Source organism: Lathamus discolor, chromosome 5 (assembly GCF_037157495.1).
Source record: "Lathamus discolor isolate bLatDis1 chromosome 5, bLatDis1.hap1, whole genome shotgun sequence".
Taxonomy (NCBI): Eukaryota; Metazoa; Chordata; class Aves; order Psittaciformes; family Psittacidae; genus Lathamus; species Lathamus discolor.
In genome coordinates, this window is record NC_088888.1 from 47,492,527 (window position 1) to 47,513,700 (window position 21,174).

General features: G+C 43.1%; 1 protein-coding gene across 6 annotated transcripts in view; it reads left to right on the forward strand.

Moving 5' to 3' along the window:
• HIVEP2 (HIVEP zinc finger 2) overlaps positions 1-21,174 on the forward strand; it is a 146,835-nt gene that overhangs the window by 50,572 nt on the left and 75,089 nt on the right. For 3 of the 6 annotated variants that reach the window (XM_065680696.1, XM_065680695.1, XM_065680698.1), the window contains exon 3: positions 17,072-17,133. The exons of 1 other annotated variant lie outside the window; for it this stretch is intronic. The gene's annotated coding sequence lies outside the window, so the exon portion shown is untranslated. Of the gene's footprint in view, positions 1-7,635; positions 7,793-17,071; positions 17,134-21,174 lie in introns of those variants that run through there. 2 more of the 6 variants (XM_065680699.1, XM_065680700.1) reach the window with 2 other exon arrangements.

Here is a 21,174-nt window from a genome sequence, read left to right on the forward strand (position 1 = left end):
GTAGGTCAGGCTGCCCTTTTGATAACTGAGGCAGTATTCGGATAATTGAGATTCCTGTCATTGCCTGTGAAAATGTGCTGATGTTTACACTTCTGTCAAACACTGAAGTCACACCATAATATTTATTGTGGGACCTTGCAATGGATTTTAAAATAGATCAATATCACAGCACAAAGTGAGAATTTTCCTCATTTTTTCTATGGCTATGAAAATGCCTCAATTGCAGTATAGTGCAGTAAATGTTAAACATTAAAAGCTGGTTTTGTGTGTACTGGTAAGAGTAGATCGGTAGAGCAGGAAGTAACTTGATTTTGGTTGGTAAAGGTGATAGGAGTATGGTGGAAATCAAAGCAGAGGAGGACTGTAGACTCAAAGCATCTTTGAATGTTGGGTTTGGGTCAGCAACATAACAAGAAGCAATAAACCTAACTTAAAAAAAAAGCCATGAGGCAGATTATTCTGTACAAGAAGCTCACCAACTGATGGAAGAAGTCAGCCAAATATAGAGGGAATGAAATCAAGAGAACATGAAGTACTGTCTTGAAACTACCGTGCTATGGCACAGATCAATTAAAATGTGCAGAGCGGTTATGCAAAACGTTCACTGTAGGGAAATCGCTGTTTGCCGCAGATTGTAGGAAGGAGCGCTGGCACACCGCCGGCAGGGATTTATTTTCACCCAGCCCTGGTGCTTGTGGCTGGCACTCAATGAACTCTTCCAGGGTAAATTATTTATTTAATTAAGAATGGCCACAGTTGCACCGAGAGACTGGCAGCACAGCAGCAGGAAACCTGTTAGAGATTAAGTCTAACCTCTTGCAGATAGCCTGCTTACGTATACTATAAGTAATCAAGATCATAAACAAGTGTATGTTGGCATTTTTATTTAAGTTTATTAACAGCAGTTCATAATACTGAATGCAGTGTATGTGCTGATGTGTGGTACAGTCCTTTTAATGTCTTAGTTACCTAGCCCAGAGGCTTGTGCAGCAAGCTAAGACATCAGATTGTTGCTATCTGAACTTTTGAACTTTTCATAAGGAAAGGAGACGTCAGTAAGCGAAGAGTCAAATTTACAAGTGCGTAAGCATGAACAGCCCAAAAACTTTCATTTCAGTAGGCATTCCATAAAAGTGAAGAGAGAAATCCCCCTCTTATGCCAACTAGGCAACATAATGCTTTCTTCTTAGTTTAACATATTCCAGAGATAACAGTTATAGCTGTTGGTTTGCGGGAGTCCCAGGAAGACAGGAATTTGAGTATAACTAATGAATCTGTCATTTGAGGAGAAATCCCTGGAGTGTCTCTACCACATTCCATATTGTTCTAAGTATTGCATTTATTTATTTTTTTTTTAAGGTGAGGCAATGTGATTTAGTAATTGTGCTTTTATCAATAGGTTTTGAAGAATTCAGTCTGAGTTTGGTCCTTGCTTTCTTTCCATGATTGTTGAGTATTAAGAAAAACAGTCTTGCAAGAGGAAAAGGAAAGCACTTGGGGATTTAAGCTGTGTAGTCTGGCGTTAAGGAAGTACATTGGCAAAGGTTTTGAAATATACCAGAAATGCACAGTTTTTAAACATTGGACTTTTTGGGGTTTGGAACTGCTGAATAAGCAAATCATCACAGACCTAAATTCACATTCCGGGGGCAAGTTCCCCTTTTGGTGGGGGCCAGCAGGCAGGCTGCCAGCAGCTAAGGTGGGGCTCTTTCCTTTGCATGGGGTGGTTTTGACCTTCCGTGCTCCTCCACCTGCACTTCCTCTCCAGTCCTGCTGGCTGCCTGATGGTCCTTGCTGAAGCTGTTGGCAGCAATGTCTGAAACACCCCTCCACTTTGACAGGTTGGCTTTTCTGCCTCCAGTGCTGCCAAAACTTGGAAAGAGTGGACAGTTGGGGTTTGAGGAAGGGTTTCCCACTCTCCTGGCTCTGGCTTCATGTGCTGGAGGGGCTGCTCTTGCTACCTGTCCTCTGCAGCCATCTGCCTGAGCCCATGCTGGGCTTGTTTGGCAGCTTGCTTGGGCTGGCTGAGGGTTTCTGATGGGTTAGCACCTTAGACTGGTTCCTCATGGACACAGACAAACTCTAGCTGGCTCCTGAGTGTGATACGCCACACCTGAGCTTGGAGGAGGTGGTCCTTGAATACTGATAAGCTTTCTTGGGCCCCTCTTCCCTCCACGTCTTTATCCCATGGTACTCTACAAAGCACATCCCTGAAGAGGCCCAAGTCTCCTCTTCTGAAGTCCAGGGTAGCGAGTTTGCTGTGTGCACTCCTCACTGCCCTGAGGACCTTGAACACCACCATTTTGTGGTCACTGCAGCCAAGGCTGCCCTCAAGCATCACATTCTCCACCAGCCCCTCCTTGTTGGTGAAAACAGGGTCCAACATAGCCCCTCTTCTCATTGGTTCTTCTATCACTTGGAGAAGCAAGTTACCATCAGAGCATCCCAGGAACCTCCTGGATTGCTTCTGCCCTGCTGTCTTGTCTCTCCAACAGATACCAGGGGGTGGCTGAAGTTTCCTATGAGGCTGCACTTATCTGTATGTAGAGGGCCTCATCCACTAGATCTACCTGGTTCAGTGGCCTGTAGCAGCCCACTGTAATGTCACCTGTCCCTGCCCTTTTTTTAATCCTGACCCATAAGCTCCCAGTTGAATCCTCATCCAACCCCAGGCAGAACTCTGCACACGCCAGCTGATCATTGACATAGAGAGTGATACCCCCTCCTTGTCTCCCCTGTCTGTCCTTCGTGAAGGGCCTATATACTTTGATTCCAACACTCCAGTCATGGGAGCTGTCCCACTGTGTCTCCATGTTGCCAGTAAGACACAGCCATGCAGGTGTGCGCACATCTCTAAATTTCTCTTGTCTATTCCACATGCTATGTATGTTTGCATAGAAGCATTTCAGTTGGGTCCCTGATGAAGCTGGATTACTTAGGAAAGATATTGAACAGTATCAGTCCCAGTATGAACCCCTGAGGGGAGGTCACTTGATAATGATCTGCATTTGGACATGAGCAACTCTCTTGATATGGCCATCCAGCCAATTCCTTATCTATAGAATAGTCCATCTATCAAATCCCTATCTCTCCAATATAGAGAGACAGGGATGTCGTGTGAGATTGTGTTGAAGACCTTATAGAAGTCAAGGTAGATGACATCAGCTTATTTTCCCTTATCCACCAATGCAGTAAGCGTAGAATAATACATGTGATAAACCTGTCATGTTTTGATAGTTAACTTTATTTGACCCCTTCAAGTCAAGTGGCATACATAGGATGTGAACAGACTGCTGAGATTACTATTATTCTAAAAATACTTTTAAAAATTTTTGGTAAAAAACAGATATCAAAAGTATTTTTAATTAATATATTGGAATAGGAATGTATGTTTTCCTCAGCTTACGCTTACTCAGCTGTAAATGAGCTAGTTATTTAACAGACTCAGACTGGGTAAAGTGAAATGAAGAACCCTCAGATCCTTTTGCTGCAACTGTGGAAGAGGCTATTGCTATCAAATGCTAATTTCTCATTTCAGGAAGTTGTTTTTTACATTAAATAGCTAAAATATGAGCATAACTCCCACCACTAGCACCCTTTGTTACTCATCTTAGGTTTCTTCAGGAGTGTTTGCATGCAAAAGGAAGTAGCAGGTTCCTGCTTCCAAACAGAAAAAAATCATTATGTAGTCTTAGAAGCCTCTACTAATATTTTAATTTTGCTTTTCAGTTGTAATCAATATTACCTGTTTTGCCATTGCTGGCATTGGGAGAAAAGCCCTAAGAGGCTGATGTGCAGGCAGAATGAGAATAGCATGACTATTTTTATGTTTCTGACATCAGTGTCCTGGTTTATCTAACGTTGTATGACACAGTGACTAAATGTTCCATACTATTCCATCCTCAGCGAGCCACATACCTTTTTCTAATATTGCCCCTTGTTTCCAAAGTTGTAGAAACTTTAAAAATACGATTTGCTAATTTGGGGTGTTCTCTTACTGTCTGGAAAACCAATAGTCTCTTTACTTTTCATAAACAATATTCCTACACTACGATAGTGTATATTCCTAACTGGATATCTTGGGTCAGTAAGAGATAATTAATCAGCTTCCTACTTCAAATATGGTATTTTAAAAACTATCGTGAAGCTTTGTTGTGACAGGACATCTCTGCACTCTTTTATACTTACTTAGATGGGTATACTTAGTTGCCATCAAGATTTCTGTTCTGTCCTGTTTTCATTATATTTACTGTTTTCATTCTCTTTTCTGTTTTGAAAAGCAATACCTTTTCACTGGGAACAGTAGAGGCTGCTCCTCCTACCAGATCCTCATTTTTCCACATCTCCTTTTAGTCAGTATTTTACCACCTTCATGGCCCATCTGTCACAGTCCCGCATCTGTACCTGTTCTGTACAAGGGTTTGCTGGGTTCCTTTATGATTCAAGAGAACAGGCTTTGGAAAAGTCTGTTTCCTTCCAGAAGCAGTTGCCCAAACCAGCCTTGTGCTAGGGCTCTTGTATGGGAACTGACAGAACCGACAGCTGGTTGTAAGAAAAAAAATGAAAACGAAAGAGGAAAAGTGAACTATGCCAAAAATTTCACTTTCTACGTGGAGTAAAATGCCTGTTTTACGTGAACGATTCCTTTCGACTATTCCTTGTGCAATGAGCTCCTTGCTCTTTTAATAATGTAGAGATTTGGATTGCATCCCCTTGATGAGTATTGACTGAGCCTGTTGTGTCCTTTCCCAGGTGGCATGTGTGAAAGTAGTGTTAGCTAAATGTTCTAGTAAGGTCGTAGAGAAAGGGAGCCCCAGGTCCCTTCCAAAATCTCTGGCCACTGCGATTAACCCTTTCTCTGTTTCAACAGGCAACTGGTATATGGGAAGTTAACTTTCCAAGGACAGCTGGATATTGCAGGAAGAGCCTGGAGCTTCCCAAGCGTTTGAGCAGTTACTGCTTTACAACTGCTATTCAGACACAGAAATAAGAGAGTGTATGCTGCAGCTTTCCTTTTCCCAGTCAAGGTATAAACAGACCTTCTGAGAATTACAAATGCAGCCCTCAGATTTAGTCAGTCTCACATTATTTATGTTGAGCTTCAGATCATGGTCTCCCTTCTATGTTTACTTTGATTAATGGTTGATACTGTGCTATGGACCTCTCTGTGGCTTTGACTGAATGCACAGAGACAGCCAACTCCAGCCAGCCTGTGCTTCCTGCAGCTGGGCAAGGGGGAAGAGAACGGAGCCTTAACCCTGCTTTCCACACGCTCTCCCCACCTCTCATGCCCTTGGAGTGGCCTGTGCCCACCGGTGTGACTCAGAGCAGGCGCACCTGCTGGTGGAGTTGCCAAAGAGCTGTCCTGGCAGTCTGCGCTCTGGGGGCACCTCGTGCTGCTCCTCCCTTGGTGCTGGTGCTGGGGTCACACCAGGCACAGTGTGTCCTGGGGTGGCTCTTCCGCAGCGTGGATTTCCCTCCAGGCAGGGGATCTTCTGCTTGGACACCAATTCGTTGGCCTCACCTCTCGCACTAGAGGTGGCGTTCAGGGTATGCGTTAGTGTCTCTGCCTCATGGCTTTTACACATTTGAAGATGCAGCAGTGCTCCAAGCACGTCCCTGGTGTGGTGATGGGGCTGTGTGCCGCACTCATTCCTGATACAGCCTCCATGGAGAGGGGCTGGAGGGAAAGGGGACAGGAGCACAGTGGGTGGAGCAGGAATGTCAGAGTGAAAGAAGCAAGCTCATTCCACTCAGGCTTCCGTGATGGCAAAAGGGCGGTCCGAGGCTGCAAGTTGTGAAACTGCCTTGATCCGTCACTGACTAAAGTTACATGAATTTCTGAATGTGTGACAAAGCATAATATATGACTTATAAACTGTTAAAAGGTGGTTGGGGGGTGGGGGGGATTATGATACTTCTGAATAGGTGAGGGGCTTTGTGTATTGCATGTATTTTCCCATGGAATTTGCAAACTTGCTACAAAGTGTATTTAGGTACTTCCCAGGTTCTTGGTGATGTGGTATTGCTCACATTTACACCCCTCCTGTTTCTCATGGCACTTGTGTTATTCGAAGAGGTCCTACAGTTGAGAGCACATGGGGATTGGAATGTTTTGACTCCCACATCTTCTGTAGGAAGCAAATTGTTTTATTCCAGGGCGTTGCATTGGGTGGGCACCAGCGAAAGATCCAGGAATGACGAAAGAAGAAAAGAGAGGCTGGTGCCAGGTGTCTGCAGCAAATTGGTCGGGATAATCAGCTAGAGGGCACCAATGAATATTTCTTCGTCGAGCTGTTAAATCAGGCCATGTGGACTGCCAGCATATATAGATGCATGAGAGAAATGTGAGGGCTTTGCGAAACAGTTGTTCTAAAAATAATTTTGGTGTTATTTTTGATAATGTTATCACAGATGAAGAAATTGAGGTAGACATTTGTAGTCTGGGACATTTCTTTCTCCTGCTTTACAGGGTAAACACTATAAATCCTTGAGTGTTTGTTTGGCTAGGTAATGCTTTCCAAAAGTATGTCAATGAAGTAGGCATCGGAATCATAAAATACTTTCCTATATTTGGATTTTAAACATGCAATAGAAAGTCATCAACTTTTAGACTCCTAAGCACCAAAATTGCTTCTGAAAAGGGGGATTGGAGGTTAAACTCAGTTAATTAAAAACCCCTAAGATTTTAGTATTACCAAAAATGCACAGTCAGTGTTTCGCCATCAGCAGTTTTAGTTGTCTCATTTATAGCCCACTAAGTCTGGTTGCTGGGAGGGCATGGAGAGGCTCCTGAAACTGTTGAAGGGGGCAGCATTGTGAGATTACCCGCTCACTGCTTAATTTAGGGGAGTTTGTTTTAAACTTCGCATTAATGCCAAAAAAATCCCCTCAGTTGCACAGAGTCACGGAGCAGCTTAGGCTAGAAGGTGTCTCTGTGGGTCATCTTTCTAGCCCCTGCTCGAAGCAGGTATATGGTACATAGTTTTGCATGTCATTGATAACTTACTTTTGCATGGTTTTGATTTATGTGAGAAAGATTAACTATTCAGGTCTCTTTTTTAGTAGTGAAGAGGCAGTTGCCCAAGAGGGGCAAAAATGAAGCCAGAATTATTTTGCAAAGAAGTCTATCCAGACAGCGTTGAAGCATCGCGGAAATATCCCGCACCGTTTCACATATATTTGTAATTTTTTTTTAGAGCAAACGTTGCTCTTGGTGGGCACAAGGGACTCAGTTTGAACATTTGTGAATCAATTTTAAATTGTTCCTTTCACTGCTAGCTAATAATCGGAAGGAATTGGTAAATAGTAAAAGCAAAGGCTATACAGCATTTTATAGCCAGTGGTTCTGTTTAGACTTAATCCCTATAATGCAGTGTTAAAATTTACAAAGCAGCTTGTAATTGCAGTAGCTTTTTTAAACCAGCTATTTGTGGTTATGTCTGCTGAGGAACTTAAACTTCAACGTTCCCTAGCCATCTAATAGCGGCAAATTGACTGCGGGTCTCTTGTAAGAATATCTAAATGTAGGCTGTTGAATAATCCCTTTGGGGGCCCTGTAACTATTTTTGTGCCTGGATATGCGTCATCAGTGGGTATTTTCTCTGGTGACTAGCTTACATCAGTAGGTCTCCTACCATACACTCTATCAGTGAGTGACTTATGATTGATGGGAGTCACGGCTGCTGTTTAGCTTTTATCTGTGACCTCAAATAATGGACAACAGGAATTTCCAGGCTGTTAAATTCCTTGAATGACTGAAGGCACGGGATGTTTCTGCTGATAAACGCAGGTAGTACACAGATACTCAGTGTTCATCGGGGGCTGAGGCGGGGAGGAAGGAGAGGGGGGTTCCTCGGCTGCAAGGCGGTGAATCCGGCTGCGACGTGTAGCCGTACGGTACGCTTCCCGGCGTCTGGAGAAGCGGCTGCGCTGGAGCAGTGCTGAGCGACCGTGATGCTCTGATGAACTCTCCCGAGCTCTCCAGCCATACGTGTCTGCCGGTGGCAGTGGCATTTCAGTGTGTTTAAGTGGCTGATCTGTAGGGCAGCTTGTCAGTCTGTGTTGTCCCAGGGAGGCGCAGTTTGCAGCTCTGTGCAGGGAAGTGCTGTGGAATTTTCAGCTGCAGCCGGGTTGGTTTTTTAACCCTTTTTTTTTACCGCCAATAGGCAGTGAGCGGGTGCTTAACCCAGGCGCTGTCTGGGCTAAATCTGAAGGTGCAGTAGGTTGCGCGGTTTTGAGGTTAAGTTGACCTGCCACAGTGACCCACTGAGCATGTGGTCATAGTTCATTGCCTGGTGTCAGTACTTCGTAGTATGAAAATAAGTACTGCAGATACTAAGTTATCCCCTTTTTCTCTGTTAACTGTGTCTTTGTGTCAGAAGCTGACATGCAAAATGGGGCTGCAAGACAGCTACGATATTTTTATGTTACCTGTGATGAGTTTTGCAGCTTGAGTCAGCCCTACGGCGAGGTGCTTTGTCATTTCTTGGTCTCCCCCCCTATTCTTTCTGTCTCTCCTGGGCTCAGTCCCTTTGATACAGCTGTGATAGGAAACAGATCAGCTCTCTGTGAACTCAAGCTTAAAAAGTCTCTTAAGCCCTTCTGGCAATCAGGGAGTGAAAATGACATGGATGCTCTCAGCGTGATTGATGATCAAAAAAAGTCCTTAATGCTGTTTATTGTGCGGCATTGTTTGGCTGAGGGAGGATAGCAGCTGGATCCAAATTCCTCCTCACCACTTCTTCCTGTTGGCAGGTGGCCCTCCGCATGGGCTGGGCTTGCAAACTCTCATGCGGGTCTTACTTATATGAGTGCCTACTATTGTTTTTCACTCAGGTGACAGCAGGCTGGGTTTTGTGCAGGATTTTGAGACCTGAAAACTTTCAGAGGGAGAACAGGAGCTTCGTTTTAACTTGCCTGTGTTTCTCCTCCTCCGCACGTACTAGCCCAGAGGTCGTAGTTAATGAATGAAACCAGGCTTCCTGCAGGAGGCAGTTAACCCGTCTCTGTGCGTTTGTTGACACAGTGCTTACATAAAGCTGCCTTCAGCGGCAATGCATGTGCTGTCATAGTGCGGATGCCCTCGCTCTGAGCAGTACGGGTTATGTATACCTTTACATTCCTTGCAGACAGGTGCCTGCTACAACACGTGTACTGGGTCTGAAGCAAATTTCCTCATCTGCTGTCTGGCTAGTTGAGTGCTGGTTAAGGTTTGCATTCAACAGAAGTAGTCGGAAGAGAAGTGGCCATTAAAAATAGGCTTGGAATATCAAGGGAGAGGAGGGAATGAAAAGGTTTTTGTTGAACTGTGGTTTACAAGTATACTCTGGCTTTGCTTCTATATTTTTGTTTTAGTTTTCAGTCACTTCAGTAAGACTTTGCAATTCATGACAAACTGGTTATATAATACAAAATCTATAAAAAGGTAAGCACAAAAAGCTTTATGAATCTAGAATAATCTGCATTAAAATTCAGTGAGTTTTTCAGGGGACTGTGCTTAGAAAATGTTAAACTTAGTAACTGGCTAATGTCGCTGTATGTATTACTTGCCATGGGTTTCTAGGAATCATTATGCCCATTTTGGCTAACATTGACCTCATTTGCCCCCCATTTTAAGGGGATTGTATTTCAGAGTAGTGATAGTATTTTAGGGTAGCCTTCATTTACTGTTCTTGTGCAAGAGCACAGCATCACCAGCCTTCCAGAAAGACTATGTCAGGACTTCAAAACATTTCAGAAAGGGTTGTCATTTGCTAGCAAAAAGTGTTGGCAAGTTGTCTGCTATTTCCTGATGCTTGGCACTGGGGCTGTCTGTGAGGGCGAGGGATAAAGTCCAAACTGACATGTGGCAGTGTGTGTAGGTACCTCCCCGTGTGCTGTGACAGAGGTGTCATGCTGAGGACAAGCTAATTTAGGTGCTGACCCTGCAGTGAAGTCATGCCAGGTGGATGCCTGGGTCCGTGTGCCTGTGCTCTATTCACTTCAGTGGTCTAAGTGCAGGCACCAAGTTCTGCTTGCACAGCTTGCATTGAGGAATGATGACCGCTGTGGCTAGAGCCTTGTTTTTTCCGGAAGAGCCTTCGCCTGTTCAGTGGCCAACTTTAAAATCTTGTCTGTCGCCCTGGACAACGGCTAGCCAGATATTTCATCTTGAAAGTTAAAATAATAAGATGCTCTGAGCAAGAGATGCTGCACATTCCCTGAAAGTCAAAGCATCTGCTTCTGCATCTTGTAATAACTACACCAGCAAACCTCTCCCTCGTCTAGCGAAGTGTGTTGGTGTTTCAGTGTGCAACTAGTTCCCAGGGGGCACAGGACTGTAATTACCATGCTTGGGAGGTGGAAATGGAGACTGAATCTGACATGGGAATATCAGGGGCTTCATTCTGAATATTTTAAACATTAAATACAGTTCATTTCTCTCCTACCTGTTAAAGCTAGTGTGTGCTCTGTATGGCTGCTGTAGGGTCAGATATTTGTTGAGGATCATAACAATGTTATTGGTAATTAATAGTTTTGTATCATTTTGTCAAAGTACTCTCAGTGCTTAAATACTCTTGAAAAGAAGGACGTGCCCTGGGATGAGAAGAGCCCCAGGGGTAATGCATAGCTCACCCTGCTCCTGGACATCTCTTCTGAGAGCACCATTTTGTCTGAAGAGTGACTGTATGGAGCAGCGGTGCTGCTCAGCCATTAACAAAATTGTTAACACAACTAGAGATGTATTGCTGCCGTGAACTGTCTAAAAGTTGTAAAAGTATTCTGAAATGTGAGGCAAAGGAGTGATTTCAGGACTTCAGGCCATATGGTATCTTTTCATTGTGTTAGTTCAAAATCATTGTATTATAGTCCTAAATAGTTGACCCCTGAAGGTGTTTCTTTGTGTTTCCATAAAATCCCACTGAAATCATTGTGCCAGTTCCTAGGTACTAGGAAAGTCCAATTTTGGTCAGATTGGGTAAGGAATGGCTTAGATAGTTGCATTGGTTTGTTTTGGGTTTTGTTTCTCCAGGTATTGTGAAGGAAATATGGGTTAGCCATTGCCTCATTTAGACGTTATTTTGCTGGAGAGAAGAATAAGGAGTAACTCATAAGCGTTGTTGATGTTTCTAGTGAGTGGAGGAATCAAAACCAAAGAGGAAGAAAAGCAGTGCACTGAAATGGCACTCTAGGGATCTGGTTTACTGGTGTGCTTGGCAGTGTTAGGTTAACAGTTGGATGCAATGATCTTGAAGGTCTTTTCTGACTTGAATGATTTTATGGCTCTATGATTCTGTGAAATAGTAGAAGGAAAATACAGCATGAAAAAAATCAGAAAAGTGAAAAAATATTGGTATTTAATTTTTTAAAATCTAATGGATAAGATAAATGAAGAGCCTTCTACCCTTCTGATGCTAGTGTGTGCAATAATGTGAATGAATGGGGTCAGATGACGCTTCAGCTCATCCTGCACACTCTGGGCCTGATGACCTTGGTCCTGAAACCTTTGCTCATCAGCTCAGCCCTTCCTGTAAACAGCCGGTGACTTTCATGAGACTGTTGGGGGTCCGGGACCAGGCTGTCAGTAAGTTAATAGCTTTGTAAATGTTACCCCGGCATGGAGCTAGCTTGAAAGGAATCCACGCATTTGTTTGCACATGGGGAAAAAGAGAGAAGGAATATATTGCAGGTGGAGCCGCTGTACTTTGGCAGATAGGAAGGAACCTCCTTTATGTCAGTAGCCTGGCACCAACTCCTGTGCACTGTGGCAAAGTTTTTCTTTGTCTCCTGTTTTGTTGCCAGCGTATACACAGTGAGGTAATTCCTGTAGGGGTTTTTGCTCTTGGCAGTTTTTCTCTTCAGTGCCACAAAGTGAGCATTTTTCCTGCAGGACCTCAAACAGCTCAACAAGTGGTGTGCTGCCAGTGACTCAGTGCAGACTCCCTGTCCATCTGCTCACAGCCACGAGCACTCCCTACCAGCCTCCTATTTTCAGATACAAAGCTGTACGTGAATCCTGAGATAGGAGAGGGTAAGGGACAGGGTTATCCTGGGTAAGGATTCCATGAAAGTGGTCTTGTACCCCAAGGAGACAGTGAGGGAAGAAGCCCACTTCCAACCGAGGTTAAAACTTTCCGGAGTCAGATTCTGGCCCTTCGCAGGGTGTTCAGGTTGACTTGGAAACTTTGTGTAAAGGAGGTGAGAAAGAAATGCCACAGGCTGGTATCCCCGGGAGCCTTGATAATGTCAGGACACCTGACAGTACAGCGGTACTTTAAAAATATCACTGTCATGAAGGATTTACATGATAGTGCAATAGCTAATAACATGAGTGCAGTACAAGGCACCAACTCAAGATTGCTGAGTTTGCCAAGCGTCTGTAGTTTCATGTCGTGACTTTGTCCCTCTTCAGGCAGGCCTTTAGCATTGAGGAGTTTTCCAGGAACTCATCCAGCCTTTCTTTTTCTTAAGCACAATTGCCAGTTGCTACCGTGCTGGTTAGAAATAATAGCAACTAAGTTGAAAAATTGGATTTCTTACCAGGTAGTCATTTCGATTTCACAGACTTATTCCAACATTCTCAAGGATGGACTCTGCAGCTTTCCTTCTTGTACACTTTTTTGTACTTGCAGGCAGTGAAATGAATGTACTTTTGGGGATTGCTATGCATGCTGCCCATGATCATCTTTATTCAGGGACAGAGGAGATATAAAGTCATTCTGTGAGGTTGTGACATCTGCTGTCCCTTGCATGAGAGGTAGCATGTCAATCTGCAGTGTGAAACTCCTTCCCTCCCCCCCCAGGGAATTGCATTTACATATAAAAGGTCAGCAGAAATCCTAATCTGGAATTTGGGAATGAGAAAGAAATGAGGTTATGACAACTAGGAGACACAAAACTCTTCAAACCCCCTTTCCCTAATTGGCAGGGAGAGGTAATAGTAACCAAATTTTCTTAATGTAACCAAATCATTGAGCGTCACATTGAATAAAGAGAAGAGAAACCTTTGAGATTGCTTTGCTAGTAGATCTCCATCCTCCCTAATTCTCAGGGCCATGTGCTGTTGAAATATAGCATGTCTTTAAACGTGAATGGTGGTGATTTTTCACCCTTAGACTCTTGACCAGGAGCTCAGGTCTCACTGCACCATAAAGTTGCTGCTGGTTACAGAGGAAGCAAGGTTGCAAGTCAGAAGGTCAGTTGCTCTTTTTAGTTTAGCATTTTCTACCTTGTTTGCTATTAAATTAGGTATCATGATGGTGAAAGCATCAAAGCCGAGATCACCTAGAACTGAATAGCAGTCTCAAAGAGGTGTAAAGGAGTAAAGTAGTGCAAATGAGCAACAGGAGTATGAGGTTAACTGCTAGGAAGAAAAAACCCTGTTACAGTGAAGATCCGTTCTCCTGATGGAAACCAGAAAAGCTGGTGAGTTTGAGTGACTCGAGTGACCTGGGAAAAACACTGTAGAATACACTGCATAGATTTTTCTTATTTGGGTATGGGATGATCTAATAGACTTTGGCCATTTCCTTTTTAATCTAATTTCTGGGATTCTATGATCACTTTTTAAAAAGGTCATTTTTTTGCCTGAAATCTTCCTGAAATTTTTTGGCACAACTGACCGTAAAGGGAGGCGTTTTGCAGAAATCCAACATGGTAGTATTTTGAAGACACTAAACATATTTTTCATGGCCATATCTTGCCCTTACCCCGTTGTAAAATCACCAGAATACTTGATGAGAGTTTTGCGTTGAAATTGTATGGTATTTATATCCAGGTACTCTTCAGAGGCCCGAGTCATATCCATGCTCTGTTCCCAGAGCAGACAGAGAAGCCAGCTCTTTAAAGCTACAGTTTGGCTTCACAGGAAATAATAGTCATGCCAACCATACTGTAACTAAAACATTCAGACACATGAATCTTTTTCTTGACTTCCTATAAAAATGTCATTTGTAGCTTTATTTTGTTTGTTCTGGTTTGACTATAATATAAACAAGAGTTTATTAAAGCATTAGCTCTAAGTTGCAGTTCTTTCTTGAGAATGCAAAGGCTTACAAAAGATGTTATTGAAACTGCAGGGCAAAACCACATATTAAAAGAGAAATGAATAATGGGTCTGCTTTCATATGGATTTTTTAAAAAGTACAGCTTGTAGTTGAACTAAATGTACTATTTCTTCCACTGCAGCCAGCAAGCCCTCACTTTTGACAGCGCCGCCAAAAAATTAATGCTTCAGTTGTTTAAAAGATACCAAAAGCTTGTTTGACAATTGTAATCTTTTCCAGGAATTCCCTTTCCCATTTTCCCTCCCTATAAAAACTGATAACAAGATGCTTATATGGCAGAAACAGAAAGTCAGAGGTATGTTACAACGCGTTGTGCATTCCTTCCAGCCTCACGAGATGAGGCACGACATCTCCACAGCAGGCTAGGAAATGTGAGCACTCCACTGTGTAAGCAGCGTTTGCTTCAAGGATTAGCTGTGTGCCAAGATAGTGCAGATTTAAATGTTTCCTGAGCCAGTTATGAGTTTTTACATAAGGTGGCAGCCAACAGGAGAGCTGTTGGAGATGGCTGGGTAGGAATTTGAAGTAGTGACCAAGGAAAGACAAAAAGAAAGAAAGCAGAGAAATACACTGCGTACGCCAGCATCAGCTGACACAGCAAAACTGAAGGCAAGGATAAGCAGAGCCGGCCGGGCTTCTCTTGGATTTCTGTCCTCACTTTCACATGCAACAAGATGTCACAAGCTGAAGTGAGACGCAGCTTGAACTTTTGTTCTGAAGTGTATCAAAAAGGCACTACTGAAACCTGAACTTAAAGGTCAGAGTAGTTCCCTTTTCTGTAACAAATTTTCAGGACAGGTGTTAATACTACTCTGTCTTGTAAGGCTGATCTTTAATAGTATTCGCTGATACGGAATATGAAATAGATAGTATTACCGTGGCTGTGGTGAGGAGCGGTTTGTTCTTCTCTAATGATAGAAGGGAGATTTTATGTTAGAAAGAGTGAGATAATTAAAGAGGTTGCCAGAAAAAAGCCCCTGTGTTTGCAGAGGGTGCCCTTGTGTTCAGCAAATGCCAATTAGAGAAATGTCACTTTATGTGTACAATGGGTTATTACCGGACAAACAGTTGTACAATTACGTTCTGGGTCAGAAGGGCAAGTTACTTTTGCCTCATAGCCATTATTTTAAAGCAAGAACAACTATCAGGCACACAAATATCAGGCATTGCAGAAGGGGAAAAGTAAAATAATGACTTTGAAAATGCAGGGTAAAGAGAAAAAAAAAAAAGAGTCGATGTGACAAGCCTTGGTGTTCCAGGATGTAATTTTTACCCTGTCTGCACTATATGGTTTAGAAACATCATTTTTATATAATGGAGAAGTGAACACTTCCTTCCACCACTACAATAAAGTTAATATACTGTTATGTTGTTCTGATGCTTGGAAATGGGAAGGGAAGAAACATTTCTTTCAGTTACCTTTTTTGATACTCAAGTGTTTTTAGTCCACGAGCCTTTGTAAATGAGTTTGTGTACTTCCTTCCGTTGTACTAGCAAGATCTGGTATCACCAGTACACCCTGCTCTCAGTTCTTATGTGGCTCTGTCTGACTTTAGTACATGGATTAAAGGGAAGTTCTGCAAGTGACTTGGTGCAGGACATGGCCTTGGGTTTTTATTACTTGCACCTGTTCGTAGGTGTTCTACTTGGTATTTTATTTTGCATGTTTTGCCTGAAGCTTCGTTAGACTCAAGTCTAAAGAGGCAGAAGGCTCTGTAGATGCTGTGGCCATCTCGGGTACGTACAGGATAGGTGTGCTCTAAGTGGATTTGTGAGTTTTGCTCTGAGGCTGTCAGGTTTGTCTTCCTTTATGATGTGGTTGCCATCTGTGCTTTTGCTGGCTTTGTTCCGGGTCATAAGAAAGAGCACACTTCAGCAGAGCTTATGTTATCGTCGGTAGCCTGAACCTTTGTGCTCACTTGACCTCATACCTCTAGGAAGCTCAGCTGGCAAATGTAGCACAGACCTTTGTGGCAACACGCTCTGGGGTGCGTGGGTTGCCGGGTAGGTTGGCCTGCTTCCATATATGCCGAGGTATTTTCACTGACATGCTCTTTTCACAGGTTTGAAATTGCTGCGGCTTTAAAGTACCAGCTTTCCCTAAAGAGGAAGCACTGCGCTCACCCAGGGACCTGCGCGAACCCAGTGCCTGCTGGGGCAGGACGGGGTGGCAGAAGTTAAATGGAGAGCATTAGTTTGAAAAATCTTGTGAGGTCACCATCCTTTTAAATTGGTTTACACAGATGGCTGTCTGGTTTGTTGCTTTGTCCTTGCTTAATAGTAACTGTTTATGGAAAAATGAATTGCTGTGCAGAAGGAGGTCCAAAAGCTCATGCTGTTGTTTCCCTCACTGAAGATCTTCATGTTATTATGGGCATGCGAAGATTTGGCCTGAAACTGAGATTAATTATGAAGCACACAGTGAATAATTAACCGTTAGACTTGTTCCTAAGCTGTGTAGTCACCGGGTTAGAAATGATTTCCCAAACTGCAGGAGATAAGAGAAGGTTATTCCTGGTTTCACAATGTCTGTATTGTTAGGGCTTTGTGCTGTGTGTACTCTGACATCAGCTGATACCTATGCAAGCCAGGTCCAGCTTCTCATCCAAACCACTTCCTGGGGTTTTCTTGGGTAATGGCAGTGATTCAGAAGACACCGCAGTGTCTCAGGAAGCTGTTTCTTATGTGTTGCACCCAGACTGTGTGACCGGAAAGAGATGAGATTATTAAGAAAGTTTTGATCTTAAAAATACCCACTTTTTTTTTTGTTTGTTTGTTCTGCATTCATATTTAAATGTGCATTGCTTGGCTTGTGTCCTACTGACCTGTTCGTAGACTCGATGTATGTATTGTGTAAGATGTAGGAACACAAAGTGAGGCCCGAGCCTGAGGCCAGCCTCCAGGTAGAGATGCTGATTTTGCATCCACAATTGCTCCTACGTGACAAAAAACCCCCAAGAAATAGAATTTCTTTTTTATTTAAGGAAATAAAAGCTAAATCATGGTACTCTGCACTTTTGCAGGACTGTCTACTTAAGAAGCTGAGAGTGAGGTAAAAACTTTGATGAAGCCTCTGTTCTGTGAGGTGGGTATGTGTTTTTATTACTATTTTGAAAAAGCATAGAAAATTGAAACCATTTGCCCTGTGTCCAGATTCAGAGCTACTTAAGAGCCATGAATAGAGTCCAGAAGTTTTCTGCCACAGCACGTGTTCTGATCAATACTTACAAATGCCCTCCTCAGGAAGGAAGTGATGAGTTTTTGCATTCTGTTAGCATTTGAAGTGGCTCCTTTAATTTTCAATTTCTGACTAATGGAATAAGTAAATCTCAGACACTTTTCCTCTACTGTCCTGCTCTTGTTGCATTGTAGGAAGAGATAAAAATCCGTGATAGAGAGTCAGTGGAAATCCAACGTGTCCGGTGGATCCAGGCTAAACATAATCTGGGGTTCAGAAATGCTCAGTGTGTTTCTTGTGAGACCCTGCTTGGAGTACGGTGTGCAGTTCTAGTGTCCTCAACATAAGAAGGACCAGAGGAGGGCCATGAGGATGATCAGGGGACTGGAGCACCTCGCATATGACGACAGGCTGAGAAAGTTGGGGCTGTTCAGCCTGGAGAAGAGAAGGCTGCGTGGAGACCTCATAGCAGATTTCTAGTATCCAAAGAGGGGCTATAGGGATGCCAGAGAGGGACTGTTCATCAGGGACTGTAGTGATAGGACAAGGAGCAATGGGTTCAAACTTCAACAGGGGAAGTTCAGGTTAGATATAAGGAAGAAGTTCTTTACTGTGATGGAGTAAAGGTGATGATGGTGGTGAAGCACTGGAGCAGGTTGCCCAAAGGAGTGGTAAAAGCTTCATCCCTGGCAGTGTTCAAAGTCAGGTTGGACTGTGCTTTGAGCAAACTGGTCTAGTGGAAGATGTTCCCCTCCTGGCAGGGGGGTTGAAACTAGATCATCTTAAGGTCCTTTTCAACCCAAACTATTCTATGATTCTGTGATTCTATTACTTATTTATTTTAGCATTTTGTCATGGTCAGATGCACCAGAAGTCTTTTAATAAATCCCCTTCCACGCTGAGACTTGCAGCTCAGGTTCACAGACCCATGAGGGCTGGATAATTTGAGTAAGTCTGAGAAGTGAAACTCAACATTCATAGGTGCAGTGACTACATGCAGCAAAACTAGTGAATCCTTCTCATTTTGATAGCTTTTGTCATTATGAGATATCGTCAGCTGCACTTGCCCTCTGCATGAGCAACTCGGATGTGGACCCTCAGAGCTTCTGTGCACTGGGCTGCTCCTGGGGCACTTGTTTTGTCAGTGGCCTGGAGAAACTCACTCCTGGGTTCCTGGTTATTTGCACCAGTTTCCCTTTTAGCTTTGGGAGGTAAACTCTGTGAGTGAGCTTCTGCCTCCTGCTTCATGACATCGGGATCGTGCACTTGCTGTGGCAAGGAATAAGTCAGGGTTGGAAGGTGTCTCTTTAAGGATTTGGGCTTTTCTTTAAACTGGTGTTTGCCTTTAAAAGCCTTTTTTGAATAAATGACTCTGACAGTAAGTACCAGAATAGATATTGATAAAATATGAATTTATGCATGCCAGCATTTATCTCTTTTGTGTCTATTCACAAATACATACTGAAAATTGACTCTAGCTCCATATGGCTCCCAATCTCTTCCCTCCCCCGGCTGTCAGCTTCTCCTTACCTGGATGAATAAAAGGGAGCAGAATGCTGGCCCAGGTGGGTGTACCAGAAAAGTTATATTCCAAATGTTTTTCTCTGGGACATCGCTGTGGCTCTCAAGTGCCTCTCCGTTCACGTGGAAAACACATTAAGAATACAGCGCATTTTGGTGTCAATCTTAACTTCACACTCTGAAAAAGGAATGAAAATACTCAGAGGGTGAGTGCAGACTTCACCTATGGGCAGATTTACTTTCTGGCTGACAGAGGCTGTGCAAAAGTTGTTGTTGCTTTAGCAGCTTTTCAGTACACATTATAGCTATTCATTAAAATAACTTACTTTAATTGTTTTAATGTCAAGCACTGGAACAGGCTGCCCAGGAAAGTGGTTGAGTCACCACCCCTGGCGCTATTTGAAAGAAGTGTAGATATGGCACTTAGGGACATGTTTTAGTGATGGATTTTGAAGTGCTGGGTTAATGGTTGGACTTTATGACCTTAAGGGTCTTTTCCAACCTAAAAGATTCTATGATTAATCTGAAATTCAGACTTCATTGAATTAGACACGACAGGACTGCTTGTAATTGGGCTGTTAGAAAGTTGAGATACCTTCACCCCAAGACCTTCCATTTTCTGAACAAGAACCCCATTTGTTTTGCTCAGTTCTGAAGCATTTAAGTTCAAAGCCTATGGTGAGATTGGTAATACGTCATTTGATTGAAATGATGCACATCCATTGCTGTAGAGTAAAACACAGTAAGATCTTTGGGAGGAAATCACATCTTTCTTCTGCCTTAATGCACCCAGAGGAAGGTGCAGGTTTCCCATGTCACTGCAAGGTGCGTGGTGGGACAGCACAGCTTTTCTGCCTCGCTCCCTGCACTGCACTGCACTGCTGGAAAACCCACCCCGGTCACTTCAGTGCTTTGATGTGAACAGATTTCTCAGAGTCTCCAAAATGGTAAAGTTAATGAGCCAGTATTAGGTTGTTGCCATAAATCAATGATTCCATTATTACACCATCGCCTCTGCTTCTGTGGCCATGTGGGTGGGCACCTATGTGACTGTCTTCTGTTGCTGATGCTCTAGTCAGCTGGTAAGGGAGCTGAAATGGTAACAGCTGATTTGGAGGTTTCTTTGGGGAACCCTTTGATTCCTTTCTGCCATTGGCTTGAGAATCGTAGAATCATAGAACGGTTAGAGTTGGAAAGGACCCTAAGATCATCTGGTTCCAACCCCGCTGCCATGGGCAGGGACACCTTCCACTAGGCCAGGCTGATCAAGGCCCTGCCCAACCTGCCCTTGGACGCTGTAGGGATGGAGCATTCACAGCTTTCTTGGGCAGCCTGTGCCAGTGTCTCATCACTCTCACAGTAAACAACTTCTTCCTTATATCTAGCCTAAATCTCCCCTATTGAAGTTTGAACCCATTGCCTCTTGTCCTGTCACTACAGTCCCTGATGAAGAGTCCCTCTCCAGCATCCTCGTAGGCCCCCTTCATATAGTGGAAGGCTGCTGTGAGAAACCAGACGTGAGGCCACAGCTTTCTGCTTAATGCTGGAGCATTAAGATCTACTGTGAAATTCAGAGCAGTTAGGTCAAGTTTTAAAGATACCTAAGGAGCTAAACAGAGAGAGAAGTAGCTAAGGAGGAGCAGAAGACCAAACTGGTTGAAAGAACATATAAATGGCAGAAGGTTCTGAAATACTTTACCTCTGCTCTAAACTGGGACAAACCCTTGACAGCTGTTACACAGTAAGATGTCTTACTTCAGAACATTTTAAATGTTACTTCAGTTTTATTTTGTATGAAGATACTTTGATGGCATGAAGGCATTCCAACTCATCATCTAACAAGACATCTTATATGTCTTGTTAAATGATACCTTGCTGGGTAGCACAACAATACAGTTAAGCTGTTAGTATTAATGTAGCTCACTATATCACAGGACCTATTACTTTTATTAAACTTCATTTAAACCAGGGACAAGATTCCTATTTTTTTATGGCACTTTTCACTTCTATCAAGTTGATATGGTTTTCTTCCAGGAAATTCTTTCAGTATGAAAAGTTGGGATGAGTTACACACTTTTACAGTTTTTACCTATTCTTAGTATGCAGTTTCATTTTTCAAAATGTATGAAATGTTCCTTCTTTTTTTGTCTATAAACCCCATAAATCCCTATAATTGCATATTTATGACTGCATAGGATTTCAGCACAGATAGGCTGACTTTTCATTTCTGTGAGAATGTTTACAATTGAACAGTCTCAGGAATAAAACTGCAGCTTTTTTACATGCGTGTTTTGCGAATATTGAAGTTGCACACACTCTGAGCCGTGAACCAAAAGCTTCAGATTTAGCCAGCAGAGAGGAAGGAATTTGTCTGCTCTACAGCAAAAGGAAGTATTTGCTGTGTTATTGTAGTACATGGCCTTTTGC